General features: G+C 43.7%; 1 pseudogene; it reads left to right on the top strand.

The window, feature by feature from the left end:
• Nucleotides 1-19,203: 19,203 nt before the first annotated feature.
• On the top strand, nucleotides 19,204-19,322 carry LOC128492952 (uncharacterized; annotated as a pseudogene).
• The last annotated feature ends 228 nt before the right edge of the window (nucleotides 19,323-19,550 follow it).

Below are 19,550 nucleotides of genomic sequence, written 5' to 3'. Positions count from 1 at the left end.
GGGAGACCCCCCTCCAATACGCGGCCACCGGAGCCGGTACGGAGGAGAGGGAGACCCCCTCCAATACACGACCACCGGAGCCGGCACGGAGGAGAGGGAGACCCCCCTCCAACGCAAGACCTCCGGAGCCGCCACGGAGGAGAGGGAGACCCCCCTCCAACGCACGGGCACCGGATCCTCCACGGAGGAGAGGGAGACCTCCCTCCAACACTGTGCCGCCTCCGCCGTCGTCTGCAGGACTGCCGCGCAGGAGAGGCAGACCTCCTGGAACACGGCGTCCGGTTTCGGCACTCGCGCGCCCTCTGGTGGTGAACTCCCGAACTGCAGGCTTATATGAAGGGAGATTGCGCCACACTCATCATGGTGGTGATTCCCGGTCATTGGAAGTGACGTCATGAGGTTTGGCGGGAGATTTGAACTTCCTCTGTGGTTTCTATTTAAACCTCTTCAGTTCTATCTGACCTTGCCTTCTGTTGGTTGTCTATGCCTTGTGCTAGTGCCCAGATAGCGTTTCCTGATTCGGTATTCCTGTGTATGATCCTGGCTTGTCTGACTTCGTTGTTTTCCTGAATCCTGACCTCGGCTCTGTTATTTGACTATCCTGCTCTCCGGTATCCTGACCTCGGCTCTGTTATATGACTATCCTGCTCTCCGGAATCCTGACCTCGGCTTGTTATACCTGTTCTGTCCTGGAGTCCTACCTGACCACGGTGTCTCCTACTACTTGTACGTGACAGAAACAGAAGGACATCATGAGACCCGCTTCGGTAGGATCTCAGGGTTCCTGTGAGGCTCGTCTGGATGAGATGGACCATCGTCTGGACCAGTTTGCCCAAGCACTCCAGACCCTACTACAACGCACAGATCCCGGTCTACAAGTGCATGCCTCTCCAGCTGTAGCTCCACCGCCGGTACCAGCTCCAGCCCCAATGCCGGTGGTTCATGCTCCTATGAATCTTCCTCCACCCCAGCGATATGGAGGAGATCCTGCGACCTGCCGTGGATTTCTCAACCAGTGCGAGATTCATTTTGAACTTAACCCTTATGCCTTTGTTTCTGATCGGGCCAAGATTGGTTACATAATCTCGCTTCTCACGGACAGGGCCCTGGCCTGGGCATCTCCTCTGTGGGAGAGGAGTACCCAAGCGGTTCGCTCCTATTCCGAATTTGTGGCCGCACTACGTGCTGTGTTCGATGTTCCAGGCAGAAGTTCCACTGCTTCATCCTCTCTCTTCAACATCCGTCAAGGAGAGCGTACCCTCATGGACTATGCTATTGAATGTCGTACGCTAATGGGTGAGGTGAACTGGACCAGCGAGGCCCTTATCGCTGCTTTTTTGAACGGACTATCAGAGACTTTGAAAGACGAGATTGCTGCTCGTGATCTTCCATCTGACCTGGACTCGGTGATCTCCTATGTGACCCAGATCGACCTTCGTCTTCGAGAACGGCAGGTGCAACGAGACAATCTGAGAGCACGGGAGAGAGGTGTACGTTCCCTCCCGCGTCTGGCTCCTCAGTTCATACCACCACCCACGTCTCCTGTTACCTGTGAGGAGCCTATGCAGCTGGGAATTACTCGTCTGTCTGAGAGTGAGAAAGCCAGGCGAAGGAGGGAGGGGCTATGCCTATATTGCGGTCTGACTGGACATTGGGCCCGATCCTGTCCTAAAAAGTCGGGAAACGCCCGCACCTAGAGTGGTTTAGAGGACCTGCTTTAGGTGTGCTGGGTCTGTCCTCTGATTCTAGCAGCACTCGGATGACCGTTCCAATTCAGATATCATGGCCGGGGCGATCCGTTTGCACTGAGGCTTTTCTGGACTCTGGGGCCGCAGAGAACTTTATTGATACCCATTTTTGCGAGCAGCAGTTTATTCCCACCACACCTAAAGACACGCCGGTGAGAATTGAGGCCATTGATGGCAGACCACTTCATCCGCCACAAGTCACCCGAACTACCGTACCAGTGACACTCTCCGTAGGGATGATGCATAAAGAGAATCTACAGTTCCTGGTAATTTGCTCTCCCTCTACTCCTGTTGTTTTGGGGTTTCCATGGTTACAAAGGCACAACCCTACCATCAATTGGGCAACTGGGCAGATCACGTCCTGGAGTCAAGCTTGCGGGGAGCACTGTGACTCACCCATTCGACTGGCCATGGTGTCTACTGGTTCGGAGATGGCCGCTACGATTCTTCCAAGTCATTATCGGGAGTTTGCGGATGTATTTGACAAGAAGGAAGCGGAGAAGTTACCTCCTCATAGATCCTACGACTGCCCTATTGATCTCCTTCCGGGCACTATGCCACCCCGAGGTCGTGTCTACCCCTTGTCAGTTCCCGAGACCCAGGCCATGGAATCCTACATCGAGGAGAATCTGAGGCGGGGTTTCATCCGTCGGTCTACGTCCCCGGCTGGAGCGGGGTTTTTCTTCGTCAAGAAGAAGAACGGAGAACTAAGACCTTGCATCGACTACAGAGGCTTGAATAGGATTACAAGGCGGAACTCCTATCCTATTCCCCTCATCTCGGAACTTTTCGACAGATTACGCGGGGCCCAAATCTTTACTAAATTGGATCTCCGTGGGGCGTATAACCTGGTTCGTATTCGTGCCGGTCACGAGTGGAGGACAGCCTTCAACACCCGCTCGGGACATTATGAGTACCTGGTCATGCCGTTCGGTCTGTGCAATGCCCCGGCGGTGTTCCAGGAATTTATTAATGACTGTCTACGGGACTTTCTCCAGCAGTTCGTGGTCGTATACCTGGACGATATCCTGATTTACTCAGAGAACTTATCTATTCATCGCGACCAGGTCCGTCAAGTTCTGAGCCGTCTCCGACAGCATGGGCTATATGCCAAGTTGGAAAAGTGCGTTTTTGAGACCCGCAAGGTGACTTTCTTGGGGTACGTGATTACTCCTGAGGGTTTCGATATGGACCCATCGAAGGTGCTGGCGATCAAAGATTGGCCACGACCTACGGGTCTCAAGGCTCTGCAACGCTTCCTCGGATTCGCGAATTACTATAGACGCTTCATCCGGAATTACTCGAGGATTGTCGCCCCTCTAACGGACTTGACTAAAAAAGGGGCCAATGTGTCTGAATGGTCCTCCGAAGCAGTGTCCGCGTTCACTCTTCTCAAAGAGAAGTTCACGACGGCTCCAGTATTACGGCATCCCAATCCGCTTCTACCATTTGTCCTGGAGGTAGATGCCTCTGAATCTGGAGTGGGAGCGATACTCTCCCAACGAGCTTCGTACAGCGGACCACTACACCCTTGCGGCTACTTCTCAAGACACTTCTCTACAGCCGAAAAGAATTACGATATAGGGAATAAAGAACTGTTGGCAGTTATCCTGGCCTTGGAGGAATGGCGTCACCTGCTGGAGGGGGCCTCGATACCGACCTTGATTCTGACCGATCACAAGAATCTTCAACACATAGAGTCGGCTAAGTGTCTCAATCCTCGCCAGGCAAGATGGGCTCTCTTTCTCTCCCGATTTCCGTTTGTGCTCACGTACCGTCCGGGTTCTAAGAACACTAAAGCGGACGCTCTGTCCCGCATGTTTACGCAACCTGAGGCGGAGAGTAGAGAGCCAGAACCCATTATCCCTTCTGCCAAGGTCGTTGCAGCCATTCGGTTACGGGGATATGCTCCTTTGCTGGATCGCGTCACTCGTTCTCAAGGTCAAGCTCCGGATTCCTTGCCGCCGGGGAGGCTCTACGTCCCTCCCAGTTTGCGGGTACCCATTTTACGCACTCTACATGGTGCCAGGACCTCGGGGCATGCAGGAGTGGCACGCACTAGGGAGCTACTTTCACGGACTTTTTGGTGGCCTCATTGGGGCAGAGACATTACAGCATTCGTTCAGTCATGTGCGAGATGCGCGGCCAACAAATCCTCTCGCACTCGTCCGGCTGGCCTTCTTCGACCTCTCCCTTGTCCTTCGGTTCCCTGGACTCATGTGGCCATGGACTTTATTGTAGAATTACCGCCGTCCAGGGGACATACCGTGATCCTCGTGGTGGTCGACCGTTTCTCTAAGATGGCCCACTTTATTCCACTGCGGAAACTACCCAGCGCCTCTACTCTGGCGGACATCTTCATCCGGGAGATCGTGCGTCTCCACGGAGTACCGTCTGAGATCGTGTCGGACAGAGGTACCCAGTTCGTGGCTAGATTCTGGCGTGAATTCGCGAAATCCCTGGGCATCACGTTGGCCTTCTCTTCAGCATATCACCCACAGACGAATGGCCTGGTGGAGAGAGCGAACCAACATCTGGAACAGTATCTACGTCTCTTCATCAATGATCATCAAGATGATTGGGTCGATCTGTTGCCATTTGCAGAGTTTGCTAGGAACAACACGCTCCAAGAATCTACCAGGATTTCGCCTTTCTTCTGCCTGTATGGTCTCCATCCACAGTCCCTCCCAGAGACATTACCGGTTTCAGCTGTTCCAGATCTGGAGGAGAGACTTGCGTCTATTCGTACCACCTGGGCTTCGGTACATTCCGCATTGGAACACGCGGCTTCTCTCCAGCAACGTCAGGCTAACAAGAGGCGCTCCCCCAACCCCTCGTACCGGCCTGGCGAAAGAGTATGGCTGTCTACTAGATTTCTGAGACTCCGGGTTCCGTCCATGAAATTGGCCCCACGGTTTATTGGGCCCTTTCCAGTTGTACGGCAGATCAATCCGGTGGCGTACGAACTTGCACTGCCTAGAACGCTCCGCATCCCTCGGGTATTTCACACCTCATTGTTGAAGCCCCTTGTCTGCAACCGGTTTACCCGAGGTGGGAATTCTACTATGGAAACTGCCAGGAGAGCTTCGGACAGACAAACACATACCTTGTCACATGAAGCATTATACTCACACTCCAGACAGGAAGCATCCATGGAATAAACCACTTTTGATGGAGGAGTGGAATCCATTCTTCTCACTTTCACCAACTTTTCTACCAGTTTCTCTGCCTTAATTCATGCTCTGATATTTAAGGGTTTGCCAGGTCATCAAATTATTGGGATAAAGGGGGACTTTAAAATTACCTTGAGGATGTTTGGGCCCTAGGTAGCTGCCATATGGGCGCTCGCAAGACCTTCTTACCTCCTCCCCATTGTCTTCCTTTGTTGGCTCAGCAGGGTGGGTTTTCTGGTGGGAGGCAAATGTTAGTTACCCATTAGTATGACAAATTATATGATCACGGTAGTAGTAGCTAACAGACCAGCATGTACCTGTACAACATGAGGACTTTAGTTTACAATAGCTGGAGCAGTGAAGATTAGCCACAAGTACCACAGTCTATAATTCTACTGGTGTTCAGCCAGTAACAACTGACTATATCATGGGACCTGCAGTTAGTGTGGTTGTGTAGGCCACCACAGCACCAGTTGCAGCAGTTGTGGCTAACATTTAGCACTCAAAGTGCTCTTACATTTCTCATGATGCTCAGCAAACCAAATGGATACCTGAGAATCATGAGATGTGCATTCCACAGCAGCTTCAGTACCAATCCATAATGATATAGAAGCTAATATTTGGCACTCCAGTTGTTGAATACTAACTTAACATACCAGACTGGCTGAGACATTGGAAATGTAGTCTCAACATCTGGAGAATTAACTAATCCTAGCTGCAATACATGTTTGAAACAACCTCATGTCTGCAGCATGCAAACTGTGTCTTTGCCCAGGCGGAGACTCTGTGTGTGTGAAGAAGCAGCAGCCAGAGTGAAGAGGAAGAGACCAGCTAGAGGGAGAAGAAGAGAACAAACCAAACCACTCTGACAGCAGGGAGTGTACAGAATTAAATAATATCCTTTTTTTTTTTGCCCCTCTGGACGCTTATGGTAGTTGCCCTGCTGGCTGCCGCAGAAAAGTCCTATGATGGCTAGTAATACTCTAAGTGTCTGATCATGGCTCTGGCAAATATGCACAATGCAGAGATTTGATATATCGGGGGTACTGGTTCTTTCTGTGCAGATGTTTGAAAGTCATTGGTATAAGCATTGTAAATTAAATTGAACGGCTTAAAAGATGTCCCAAATAGGACATGGGCTCAGAATGACCATGTGTCAAAATTGCAAACTGAAAAATGTACAAAACTTAAACAGCTCTGTCCTTAAGTGATTAAAAATGTTGCATCTGTAAAACAATAACATTAAACTCAAAATACACCTGGACAGCTGTGTATGTAGGTAAATTATTTTTTTCTGGCAAATATTGATGCTATTTCAACAAGAGTTCCAAAAAGAAAGATGAATGTGAGAATATCCACAAAATAATTCTAAAAATATTCTTACAGTTTATTTGCTTGGTGAAGGAGCACATACAAAATAAAATTATTTGTACATGCATAATAAACGCATGCATTTGTTTACAGCTCTTTGTGCACAAAACCCCACTATCATCCCACTACAAGGATAATGAGAGCTGTAGTTAAACAGGTTGTAAAGATTTTATCAGCGTGGCATCCACTAGTCTCCAGTCTAAAACCTCACTTGGAAACTGGTAAAATATAAATTACTGATTTGTGGAGGTCAATTTGGATTCCAAAACGGCCATGTATACATAACAGAATCCTTTTTTTATGTTCACCCTTTAATAGTTTATTAACCTTATGTTTTTGAGATTTACACGTAAACATTTTTAATGATATGCAATGTATGCTTTTTAGGATTTTTGAAACCAGCAATATAAACTCTATTATATTGACATCTTTATATATTGGTTAATGTTGTTCAGTCATACAAAATGCTGCATATCATCTGTGATTTAATCCCCTAGGTTATTTTAGGTGGACACATTCCCTATTCATTGTAGCCAAAGTGGCAAGCAGCGTGGTCTCCATAGCAACTGCTTCCAACTGCCAATGTTTGATGTTTCAACACCAGCAGATTGAAGGTCCCTGTGGAGGCTTTCACCTTCATGATCAGATGAACTGAACAACTTGTATGACTTAAATTCATTCTACAAAGATGCAGACAGAGGATGCTTCAAAGAACCACAAACCCAATGATTCATTAAATTGTCCTCATACTGTGTTTAATTTATATATCGCTCTAGCTTCATAAAAGGGATTTGTGGATAGAATTGTTCAACATGTTCCCTATGTTCATTAATATGTAATACATTATGTGTAGAATTGCGTGTAACTTACACTGAGTGTTTTAATCAATACAAGGCCCCCTATGGTGCACAAAGGGGGATACAGATTTTGCATAAACTGGTTGTTATAGATGAACTGGCTATAGTTTTAGAATCAGGTTTTCTCAATCATTAGCTTAAAATGCCTGCAATCAATGGGTTAACAAGTTTCACTACACAGAGGGAGTATATCAAGATATTAATGGGTCTTGTTTTATCGGGGCTTTGTGTGTATTGAGTGCTGTGTGCATATTCCATCAGATGAGTAAGTACACATTATGTCATTAAGGACTCCCTGGTTGTAAGCAGTAAAAAATGTTCTATTTTTTTTTATTTAATAAATTCAGAGACTTCCAACCTTAACATAAACTGTCTTTGTATACGATAATATAATTGAAATACTCACGCATTAGTCTGGTAGATTCCTGTCATAGTGGTAAGAGCAGTTGTCACATACATTATTGCTTCTCTGTCTTTTCACTAAGATCAAGTGTGTACCTGCGAGAGAGGGAAAGCTTGGTCCTCTGGCTTTAAGGCCGGGATGTGATTTTATCCTCTAAAATCACGGTTTCTTGATGAGGTCCTCCCCATGAGGTCCTCCAATGAGTCCTCCCCAACATAAATTTTAGTAGCTATGATCCTTGCGGGGAAGGGCCAAGAAGATTCAACCCTCTTGCAGGCATTTTTGGCCAGGGAGGGAAAAAGGGGCAATATATACCTGTAGCCCCAGAAGACAATAAGAAAGGGGATGTAAGCAGCCCCCAAATAGCTTATCTGTGCCATCTTTGCCCCAAACAACTGGCCTGCGCCATCTTAGCCCCGAAACAGCTTGTTTGTGTCATCACATATATACATACACAAGTACACATCCATGCACACATACACATCCATGCAGACACAGAAGTACACATCCATGCACACACACACACACACACACACACACATAAGTACACATTCATGCACACACACACACACAAGTACACATCCATGCACAGACAAGTACACATTAATGTTCACATACACGTACACATGCTCGCACACATGTACACATCCATGCTCACAGACACACGTATGCATCCATGCTCACACAACTTTGAAATGGTAAAAGGAGACAGTAACAAGTGGTCCCAGGGAACCCCTGTAGTTACACCACTGTATAAACACATACTGTACGCATGTAAAAGGCACAATCAGATGCATTCTCACATAAATACATGCTCTTACATAACTTCCAAGCTCTTACCTAGGTCAAATGTATCTCTTAACTAATGATTATATAAGTGCACCTGTTTATAGAAGCTATTCTTCAACACTTAAATGTGCAGCCCTGATTGTGTGTGTTAGGAATGGTTGGTACAAAGATATTTGAACGAATATAGATTGTGCTCTGAGGTGTTTAGGTATATTTTCCCTTTCTGAAGATTCCTTAAGATGTCCATGTTTTGCTTTTGATGTTTCAGACTTGCATTACGTTTGAATATAATTAATTTAGGGTGATGTGAAATACCTTTCTTACGTTATTGGTAAACTATGTTGTAAGAAACTAAATCTTACAAACCGAAAAACTGTAAGTGGAATGTAAGAGCTGATATTAGAGAATATTTACACAGAAGACTGTCTATGGACCCCCACAGAGGGATTATTCTTTTTAGATACCTGTCCTCCATTTAATACATCTGTGGGATATATATATAGATATTTTAGGCTTAAACTAATTATTCCCATTTCATTGTGTTCCCCTTCAAAAAAAAAATCATGCCAATTGAAATCACATAGGAAAGATGTTTTCATGGATCCCTGCTTCTTGGTAAATCATATAATAAAAAAACATCAGAGAACGGTATTTATATTTTCGCCTTTAGCTACCTGCTGCTTTTTGAAAAAAGCAAATCAAAATTGAGAGGAACAGTGTGTTAAGACGGTTAAGGGGAACAGGATTAACAAGCCTCTGATTTCAGCAGAGTTGCTAAAAGGTGCCATAAGAAGATAGCTGTCCTTTAAAGTATGCTTTTATCTGAGTCAGTAATGGATATATGGTCCTTTTTTCCTCATGTGAATCAGAGTTTCACATAATGTCATGTTCAGAAGACATGTCTAATCAAAACACAAGTCACGTTGTTCTAAGGGCCCTTAGGAGATGAGAGGGATGAGTCCTTACTGCTATTCTAACCGTATACCTGTTTGGTCATAATTTCCTTTTTCCATATTAAGCATACCATCCACATATTGTTATATATTGGTTTGTTTTATTCAAGACAAAGGCTCAGACAAAGACACACCCAACTGAGAGAGAAGCATACCCCATTCTCTACAGACTCTGCCCAATGCAGCCCAAGTACTTGCAGACACCGACCTCTGAATCGGTCCGAGTGCTCATTGCAGTCCAACTTTCCCCCACCTCTTGAGCATACAGGCCAGCTTCCAATACAGATAGTCACAGCAAGATTGAAGGCCATGGGGGTCAGAATGGACTAGAGTGGGCCCTGACAGAGTGCTGAGCAGGGCTAGGCTAAGTCAGGAAGTGTGGAATTTAGGGGAGGAGTTTTGGTAGGAGGATATTTAAGTTTGGTGGTCACAAGGGTAAGAATCCATTTTGTTTAACCTTACCTGGTGTTGTAGCTGGTGTATTATGGTGGTCATAACTGGTAGGAGGTTCCTTGCAGGGAGTGGTGCTTGGAACCTCAAGTCTGGGTTGGGGCATTCAGGTATGACCTCTCCCCAAATTGGTGTGTGGTATAGTACCTGGATAACTTGACAAGCTAGGTTGGTTTTGGTGAAGTCATTTTGTGTTAATGCATCTCTGTTTATTATTTAAGGTTTTACGGGACAATGACTGTTACATAAACCGGCTGTGGCTTTTTTCAAACCCATATTATGTGTTGGTGTTTTTTTTAATTGAGTAACTGAGCTGAGCCTGTCCCGTTAGTCGAAGCTACATCTGTCAATGATTCCAAGTTGTATATTGCAAATACATCTCTTGTGAAATGTAGCATTTGACATGAGTAGTCTCTTTTGGTGTTGTAGACTGCTGCATACTGTGTCTATGTATAAGATTGTGTGGATAATGTGACAAATTCTTTATTACAATTTAGGCCTGAATGAGGAGGGGGATTTCACTATGAGTTTGTATTCCCTTATCTCCCTTCAAATCTGTGCTACTGCGTCTATTTTGGCGAAAGTGTCAATTCATTCTGCCTATTTCACCTATGTTTATTCCAGAATTGAGGCAGCGAACACACAATATGAGATATACTACAGTGGATGACTTGGGTGTAAATGCACCATTCATTTTATGGGCTAGGCCGCTGTGTCTGTGGTGTACGCAGGTTTCACACTTTTTTGGAGTGCTATTCAATGTTGACCTTTTAAGACACTCCTTACCACCAGTTGTTGTACGTTTGGGGGTTGTTTGTAACAGAGCAAAGAAGGGATTACTTCTTTCTATCTGTGTCTCTGGGATAAAGTGCATATTTTGTGATGTTAATACAACTAAAAGCAATAGCCTTTTTATATTTCCTGTGGGTTGCTTTCTTCAGCATATCATTGTGGTAAGTTTAATTTATAAAATTCATTGCATTCTATGCCATAATTAAAAGTATGAAGAAATCCATGTGTGGTATACTGTATGTAGTAGTTCAATGTACATGTAACAAAATTAAAAACACTCTCATTTAAAGTGTTAACTGGTTATAAAGTATAAATAAATCAAATGAAGAGTCTAATTAAGAGTTTTATATTTTAAGACCTGTTAAATATATACTGCGAGTATGTGTGTATATATATATATATATATATATATATATATATATAAACTGTTACAATAAGCCTTTTGCTATTACATTTTATGCAGTAGTAACTGTTCTGTTGCTCGGGCATAATGAATGTTTCATTGGTACTATATTTTTTTTCTAAACAAAAGGTTAGTAGTTTAATGAACATGTTCAGTTTATTTTTCTGAACTGTTTAAGGCAAATCAATAAATTACTATTGATTAACACAGGTTAGTTTGCTGAATCTGATGTGTATTGTGTGCAGAAGACACTTCCCCCTCTGTATGGCAACTTGTGAATCAATACTGTGTTCCCCAACACAGGAAAATGTTCCTGTTTGCATAGTTCTTTTGGGCTTTTAAAGTGGTAAAACACAGTAATTGTCATTCCAATGATGATGGCCAGGCACTTTAAGTTGGTGGTCACCTGATGACGTTGATGGGGCAGACAACTTGATATGTGTGGTTGCACGCCATTTGTGGAGTGGTGTCCTTGTAATTTTTTGAGTGGTTGAACTTAGGTGGCGAAGGGGATATGAATTGACCCAGGGGGTAATAGCAATGGTTTCATATTTTGTTCAGCAATAAGCGTAGCTACAGTGTTGTCCAACTGGCAAACAGGGGATAAGTAGTAGTACATGAACAGCATTCTCATATATACTCATATATAGAATAAATGACGCACATAAAACCTACAATTTTTTAACAACAGAAAACCATTTGCCCCATCCAGTCTTCCCATTTATCATGCATTAAAGACCTCAAACTTTATTCAGTCCCAGGTATTCTGTAAGAACTAAACTAGCCGAGTGTCACACATGTCAGTATTCTAAACTAGGATCTAACAAATTCGGGTAGCCATGGTCCATTTTTTGTTTCTTTTTCAGTTTGATACAAAAATATCAAGCTGACTCTCAGACAGGGCATAAAGATACTAACTGGCACTGATAAAACAAAAGAAACAATCAGCAGTAGTAGTAGTATTATAGTGACAGCACAATTTTAAATGTATCTGTCAGGCTTACTAGTTTTGTCAGGCCAGGATGTGGAGCATAGCGCAGGAAACTAATCCTGAGGGCAAATCCAAAAGAGAAGTCTGGGTCAGGGTCCAGGGGTCAAGGCAGGCAGCAAACAATCAGTAGCGGGGTCATGGTCCAGGGGTCAAGGTCATAATCTGGGGTTGAGGCAGGCAGCAATCAAACAGTATCAGGGTCACAAGCCAGGGGTCAAAATAGAAATCTATAGTAGGGTGGTCCGAAATGAAAAGCCAGGGGTCAGAACCAGGAAGACTTCAAGGTAGTTGGGAGGGAATAGGAGATAACCAGGTACACAGCTCAACTAGTAAGCCCTGTGTGATGTGTCTGGGGGGTTTATATAGGGCTAGTTAGCAGGATCCACTCCCCCTTTCCCCTGGTCCCCTCCCTCCCAGGGAGACAGGGTTCACAAACGGCACATTAAGGCCGAGGTCAAAGTCCAGGGAATCAGGCATATAATAACCACACATCCAGAACCAAAAACAAACAACCAGATACTGGACTGGAGATGAGGCTGATCTTTAAAGCCTGTTGACGAGGCCAGATGAGAGAGGCGGGGTTCAGACCATAACAGAACTAGGTGATGACACATTAGTGAGTCCAGCCATTCCTCTTAAAGGGGTAGCCACGCCTTGCAGTCTGTGGGACTCTGGGTGATGCGTGACACTCTCCATCTCTTACCTTTCTCAACCTCCGTCCTGTCATGGGAGCACAAGGTCTGTCATTTCAGACCTCTGCTTTAGTGCTCCCTAATCACTGTGCACTGGCTATTGATGCAGAATATGGGGGGGACGGACATCATATCCCAGCGCTCGGAATCAGTTGCTGGCACATAGTGATTAGGGACCATGAATGCTGAGTTCTGACGTGACAGACCTCGCACTCCCTAATGTTGGGCCATTTAGAGGGGGATTGTGATCAGCCCTGCTCATCGGATGCCTCCTACCCAGACCAGTGCTCATGGTGCCTTGGTTCGCACACTGCCCACAGGTGTGCCCCATGAGCAGGGCTGATTGGGGAGATCACAATCTTGCAGCTGCATCTGCCCTCCCCTGAAAACCGACCCAGGAGAGGCGGCCTCTTCTCTTGCCCCTTCCCTATAGATATAGGTTACTGTTTCTTTAGGGGCACCATAGGTGTCGCTCGTGTAGCGATGTCTATGGTGACAGGGAGCACAATCACACGTGCTACCTTAATGTTGGGCTGGTTAGAGAGATCCATGATGTCCCCAACCAGTCCTACAGGTGCCTCTCTCGCCTCACCCTACCTACAGCCCTGGATATGTTAACCTGAAACTAAAAAGCTGAAGGTTTGCACTCTTTATTGAGCGAACTCAATATAAAGTCAGACAAAATGACCATCAATGTAGGAGGCCCATACATTTATTATAGGGCTTTCCGTGTGTGCTAATGACCATGTATATTTGTCCCTGTTAGTATGACACATTTATGAGCACCTACCTAGTATAATATCTAGTATATCTATATTGTGAAAGTTACTTGTGAAGAAATATAATAAAGGGAGAAAGAGATAAGAAATTAGGAAGGAGAGAATGGTGGAAAAAGAGAGAAGAGAGAAATAATGAATGGCGAGAGGAGAAGAGAGGAAAAGAAATACAGGTTAGAGCGAACAAGCAGATGAAAGTGAGAAGAGGAGAGTAAATAAGAAAGAAAATTGAGGAGAGTCTAGAGAAATGAGAAACAGGATAAATGAGTGGAGAGAAAGAGGAGAGAAGAGTGCTAAATTCTTGTTTTCCATTAACAGTCAACGCTTGTCTCAACAGATAAAAGCAGATCTCCAGTCAGTCAAGTCAGACCAAAGTATACAATTAGGTTGAATTAAGGTAAACTAAACTAGGCTGTAGAAATGGGGTCCAGGTCATCTTGTACTTACATTTCATACTGTTTTGCATACACATGAGAGTAAAAATGTGGAAAGGGGTAGATAGGCAGAAGGGAGTTGATAGGGAGAAGGGAGTAGAGAGGTCAGAAGGGAGTGAGAAGGGGTAGATAGGGCAGCAGGGAGTAAAAAAGGGAAAGATAGGCCAGAAGGGAGTGAGAAGGGGTAGATAGCTGTCATGACCCTGGTAAGCAGGTCGGGTAGGAGTCCAGTCGCAGGGGATACAAGGGGTTCTATCTGTACCCCACGATGCATGACGGCTAGTAGGATGGTACAGACAGGCGCAATGAAACACAGCACAGGCAGAATACTTTGAAAGGTACTGTATTAACGAAGGTAACAGGAACAGCAAGTAGAGGCAGTAAGTCTCTAGGGAGGATGCCCACTGGCAGGGCGGATGGCAGGATGCCCACTGGCAAGGCAGACGGCAGGATGCCCACTGGCAGGGCAGACGGGAGGATGCCTACTGGCAGGGCAGACGGCAGGACGCCCAATGGCAGGGCAGACGGCAGGATGCCCACTGGCAATGCAGACGGCAGGATCAACACAGGGTCAGGTAGAGAGCCAAAGCAGAGCGGTCCAAACACTTGAATGCAAAGGCCCTGACTGAAGGGCAGGGCAGGTCTTTTAAAGGCAGGGCTTCACTCAGGTAATAAGGCTCAGCTGTACTTGGTAATCTGATTCTGAGCACTCCAGAGGGAGGAGGGTGACCACTAGTGGTAGCAGATGGACATGACAGCAAAATAATTACGCATGGTCCGGGCTAGCAGGGTGGAATCCTGACAATACGGCAGAAGGGAGTGAGAAGGGATAGACAGGGCAGAATGGAGTGAGAAAGTGTAGATAGGATGAAGGGAGAGGGGTAGATAGGGAGGAAGGGGTAGATCTGCAGAAGGGAGTAGATAGGGCAGAAGGGGTAAATAAGGCAGAAGGGAGGGAGAATGGATAGATAGGGAGAAGGGGGAGAGAAGGGGTAGACAGGACAGAAGGGAGTAAAAAGGGGAAGCTAGGGCAGAAGCAAGTGAGAATGGGAAGCTAGGGCAGAAGGGAGGGAGATGAGGTAGATAGGGAAGAAGGGGGGATATGGGATAGATAGGACAGAAGGGAGGGAGAAGGGGTAGATAGGGCAGAAGGGAGGGAGAAGGGATAGACAGGGCAGAAGGGAGGGAGAAGGGATAGATGGGGCAGAAGGGAGAGAGAAGGAGAAGATAGGGCAGAAGGGAGGAAGATGGGATAGATAGGGCAGAAGGGAGGGAGATGGGTTAGATAGGACAGAAGGGAGGGAGATGGGGTAGATAGGACAGAAGAGAGGGAAAAGGGGTAGACAGGGCTGAAGGGAGGGAGAATGGGTAGATAGGGCAGAAGGAAGAGAGAAGGAGAAGATAGGGCAGAAGGGAGGGAGAAGTGGTAGATATGGCAAAATGGAGGGAGAGGGTATAGATAGGGAGAAGGGAGGGAGAGGGTGTAGATAATAAGAAAGGAGGTTAGCAAGAATATTGAAATAAAGAGTCAAAATGAGAGAGAGAATGGATTAATGTGTGGATGCATTGTGTAAATGAGAGAATAAATGAATTAATGTGTCTATGGATTGTGTGAATGAGTGAGAGAAGTAATAAATTTGTGAGAATGCATTAATGAATATGTGTAAATAATTTGTGTAAAAGAGTGAAAGAATAAATGATTGTGTGAATGAAAGTGAATTAGTAAGCGACTGTAAAAGTATTTGTGGGAATCATAGGTGTATAATTGATATGTCAAAAAGGCAAAGATGGTATAAGCAGGGTGTTTAAGCACTGGGGACCAAGATGGTACAGGCAGGGTGTTTATGGGACAGAGATGGCACAGGTAGCATGTTTATGGGACAAAGATGTCATACCCTCGGCTGTTTGGGGACAATGTTGACTCATTCTGGGCTGTCATCGGGGACAAAGATGGCACATCCTATGTTTGTGTAATTTGGGTGCTGGTCAGGTTCTATGTGGGCAGTGTGGATGCCAGGGCTGGCTTTGGGGTGTGCAAGCTGTGATTTATGCCTGTAATTTAGGGGGTTTTATCTATACCTTTAATGCTGAGTTTTTATGTGAATTCCAATTGATCTATACCTGCAAAGCTGTTTTTTGTGTTATTCTGTCAATCTTTATCTGGTATGCTATGTTTCCATACATTATTTATGTTTACCTGCAAATACAGCATTTGTATGTCGTATTCAGTTGATCAATACCTGGAGTGCTGTTGCCATGTGTTGTTTATTTGATCTATACCTTCAGTGCTGAGTTTACATGTGATTTCCAGTTGATCTATACCTGCAATGCTGGGTTTGTGTGTTCTGTTAATCTATACCTGCAATGCTATGTTTCCATACATTATTTATGTATATCTGCAAATACAGGGTTTTTGTGTCTTATTCAGTTGCAGGTGCTGTTTCCATGGTTGTTTATTTGATCTATAACCGAACTACAGGGAGTAAGTAAAATAGAGGTATGTTTAAGTAGATTTTTCAAAATCTACTGAATATGCCACAAGATTTGAAGGTATATTAAACAAATGTTCTATGGACCTTATATTATTGACTATTGAATTTCTGCACAAAGAAATCTCTATTTGCACTGAAGAAGTTTCTCATCTAGAGGAGGTATGCAATAAATTATATTCAGCAGAAGAATTTGCCTCTTTAAAAATGTCCATGGATGAGCGTATTCGTGCTTATACTATTGAGATTGAGGATCGTAAAAGGAACAAATTTCAGAGGGATCTGGATGACTATAATCGTGGGCAGGTATATAATTGGCACAATGAACGCCATGTAAGATTTACATCTCCACTACCTCGGATGACTGGAACTCGGTCCACCCGTCGATCTGCTAGACGACCCGAAGCTGTACCTAGCACATCCGGCTCAGTGGATATATCGGAGGAATCCACTATTTCGACAGCGTCTTCTTTTTTAGGGAAGAAAGGGGTGTCCTCCACACCCCAAAGAGAATCAGACGGGGGGGCAGAAAACATCAACGTGCCCGGAAGAAACAAGCGGACTTATCCACAGTCATCAGTGAGAACGAGGAGAACAAGGAGTCACCAGAGACATTAGTTCTCAATTTGTCAGAACACGAACTGGGGGAACATGACCTTAAGGTACTGTCTAAAGGTCTTTCATTTTGTCCTACTAATTATGTTAAACCTTTTCAGATGAAAATTGATACATTTCGTTTCTTTAGGAATATTAAACTTAAGGTGTTCTTTTCTAAGACTCCACATCGGGCCAATGATACTGATAATGATAATGTGGCATTTAAATTAAAACAATATGGTTTGAAAAATAAAAGTAAATTTATGCCTCAGGTAAATGATGCTCCAGTTGAAGCGTTTATGAAATTAGTAGAGATGGAGCTTGATACACTTATGTCACATAAACATCATAATAGAAAAGGATATAATCTTTCCAAATTGGATAGACAGGCCCTTGTAAATTTAGAATCTAATGATAAATTGGTGTTTAAGCCAGCTGACAAGGGGGGTTCACTTGTGGTAATGAATCAGATTGATTATGTTAAAGAAATTGAAAATCAACTTAGTGATAGTGCCACTTACTGTGAACTTAATGCAGACCCTCTTCCAAAGATTAAAAGGTTAATATTTGATATTGTGGATAATGCAGTACAGAATCATATTATTGATGGAGCCTTAAAGGATTTCTTGATTAAAGAATTTCCTATGACACCTGTCCTTTATATTTTACCTAAAGTACATAAATCATTGACCCGACCTCCTGGGAGGCCCATTGTAGCAGGGGTGGACTCTGTATTTAGTCCATTATCTATATTTTTGGATAGGATCTTTCGCCCTTTTCTCATTCAGATTCCATCATATCTTATCGATACTACTGATTTGTTAAATAAAATTGCAGATATTAAACTTAAAAATCAGGCCATATTAGTGACCTTTGATGTAGCAAGTCTGTATACCTCTATTCCCCATGTGGATGGCTTAAATGCTATGGAAACAGCGGCTAAAAAATTGGGATATAATGGAGCCTCTTTAAAATTCTTGATGGACTTATTACATTTGGTCCTATATGAAAATTATTTTCGTTTTGATACTAGATTTTTTGGACAAATTCGTGGTACAGCTATGGGCTCGAATGTGGCCCCGACCTATGCGGGTATATTCATGGGCATGTTTGAGGAGAAGTATATATATCAACTCCCAGCATACCATCAACATGTTAGAATATGGTATAGATACATCGATGATATACTTTGCATATGGGAGGGCCCATTTGAACCCTTACAGGAATTCTTAGTTAATCTTAATTCATTTTCGGATAATATTAAATTTGAGATGACATGTGATAATACCAAGATTAACTTTTTAGATACTATGATCCAAAGAAAAAATGACTCTCTGATAACCAATATATATGTTAAACCGACTGATAGAAACAATCTTCTTAGATATGACTCGGCCCATCCAGAAAGATTGTTAAAATCATTACCAAAAAGTCAATTTATAAGAGTAAAACGTATTGTTTCTGATGAGGAGACACAAGAAACGAGATTTAAAGACATGTCAAAAAAGTTTTTAGATAGGGGTTATCCCCCAAACTTATTGAATGATACATATAGATCGGTTAAGGAAACATCTAGAGTGGATTTGTTATCTAAAACACATAGGGTTCCTCAGAACAGACTGGCTTTTGTGTCCACTTTTGGTACCCATAGCAAAGATGTTACAAAGATTTTTAGAAAACATTGGCATATATTATCTGATGGCTACCCAATGATAAAAGAGTTTACATCGCCCCCTCTTATGGCATATAGAAGGGGTGGTACTATTCGGGATCAATTGGTCCACGCTGAACTTAAAAATGTTAAATGTGATAATTCACAGCGGTTTATGGGTTTAAAAAAATGTGGCAATTTTCCATGTTTAGGTTGCGTGGCCTGTCCTGATATATTGAAGGGGGACAGATTTAAACATCCACAGAAAGATAAATGGTACAATCTTAAATCCCATTATACATGTGAATCATCCTATGTAGTTTATATACTCACATGTCCTTGTAACCTTTTATATGTAGGAGAAACTACACAGAAGATCAAAAATAGATTTTCCAAACATAAATCCACCATCAAATTAAGAAAATTGGATTTACCGGTCCCATCCCACTTTGATGAGTTGAAACATAAATTGACGGACCTTAAATTTCGTGTTATTGAACAGATATCTAGACCTAACCGAGGGGGTGATCGAGTTAATATTCTAAAACAACGTGAAGCATGGTGGATTTATGAATTGGATACATTATTTCCAAATGGACTTAATAGGGAACTGGATTTAATGCCGTTCTTGTGAGCCTATGGCCATACTATCCTGAATACACCCGATCTCGACAGATCTTGGGAGCTAAGCAAGGCTGGCCCTGGTTAGTATGTGGATGGGAGACTACTTGGAAATACCAAGTGTCATAGGCTGTTAACTTGTGTGAAAGCCTTACCCTAATATGAGACATTTAGGATGATTGGGAATCAAATTATTTTGGTAATATATACTTTTATATAAAGATATTCCTATTTATTAACTTAACCATTATCCTTTATCTCTTTTAGATTCTCCTTATTTTAGCTCGGCTGATGGTTATTCCGGGACGTAGCTGGCCCTGTAGGTTTATTTAATGCCTCTTTGTAAATTTTGAGATTATA

Source organism: Spea bombifrons, chromosome 4, assembly GCF_027358695.1.
Source record: "Spea bombifrons isolate aSpeBom1 chromosome 4, aSpeBom1.2.pri, whole genome shotgun sequence".
In the NCBI taxonomy this organism is placed as follows: domain Eukaryota; kingdom Metazoa; phylum Chordata; class Amphibia; order Anura; family Pelobatidae; genus Spea; species Spea bombifrons.
This window is presented reverse-complemented; position numbering and strand designations above follow the sequence as displayed.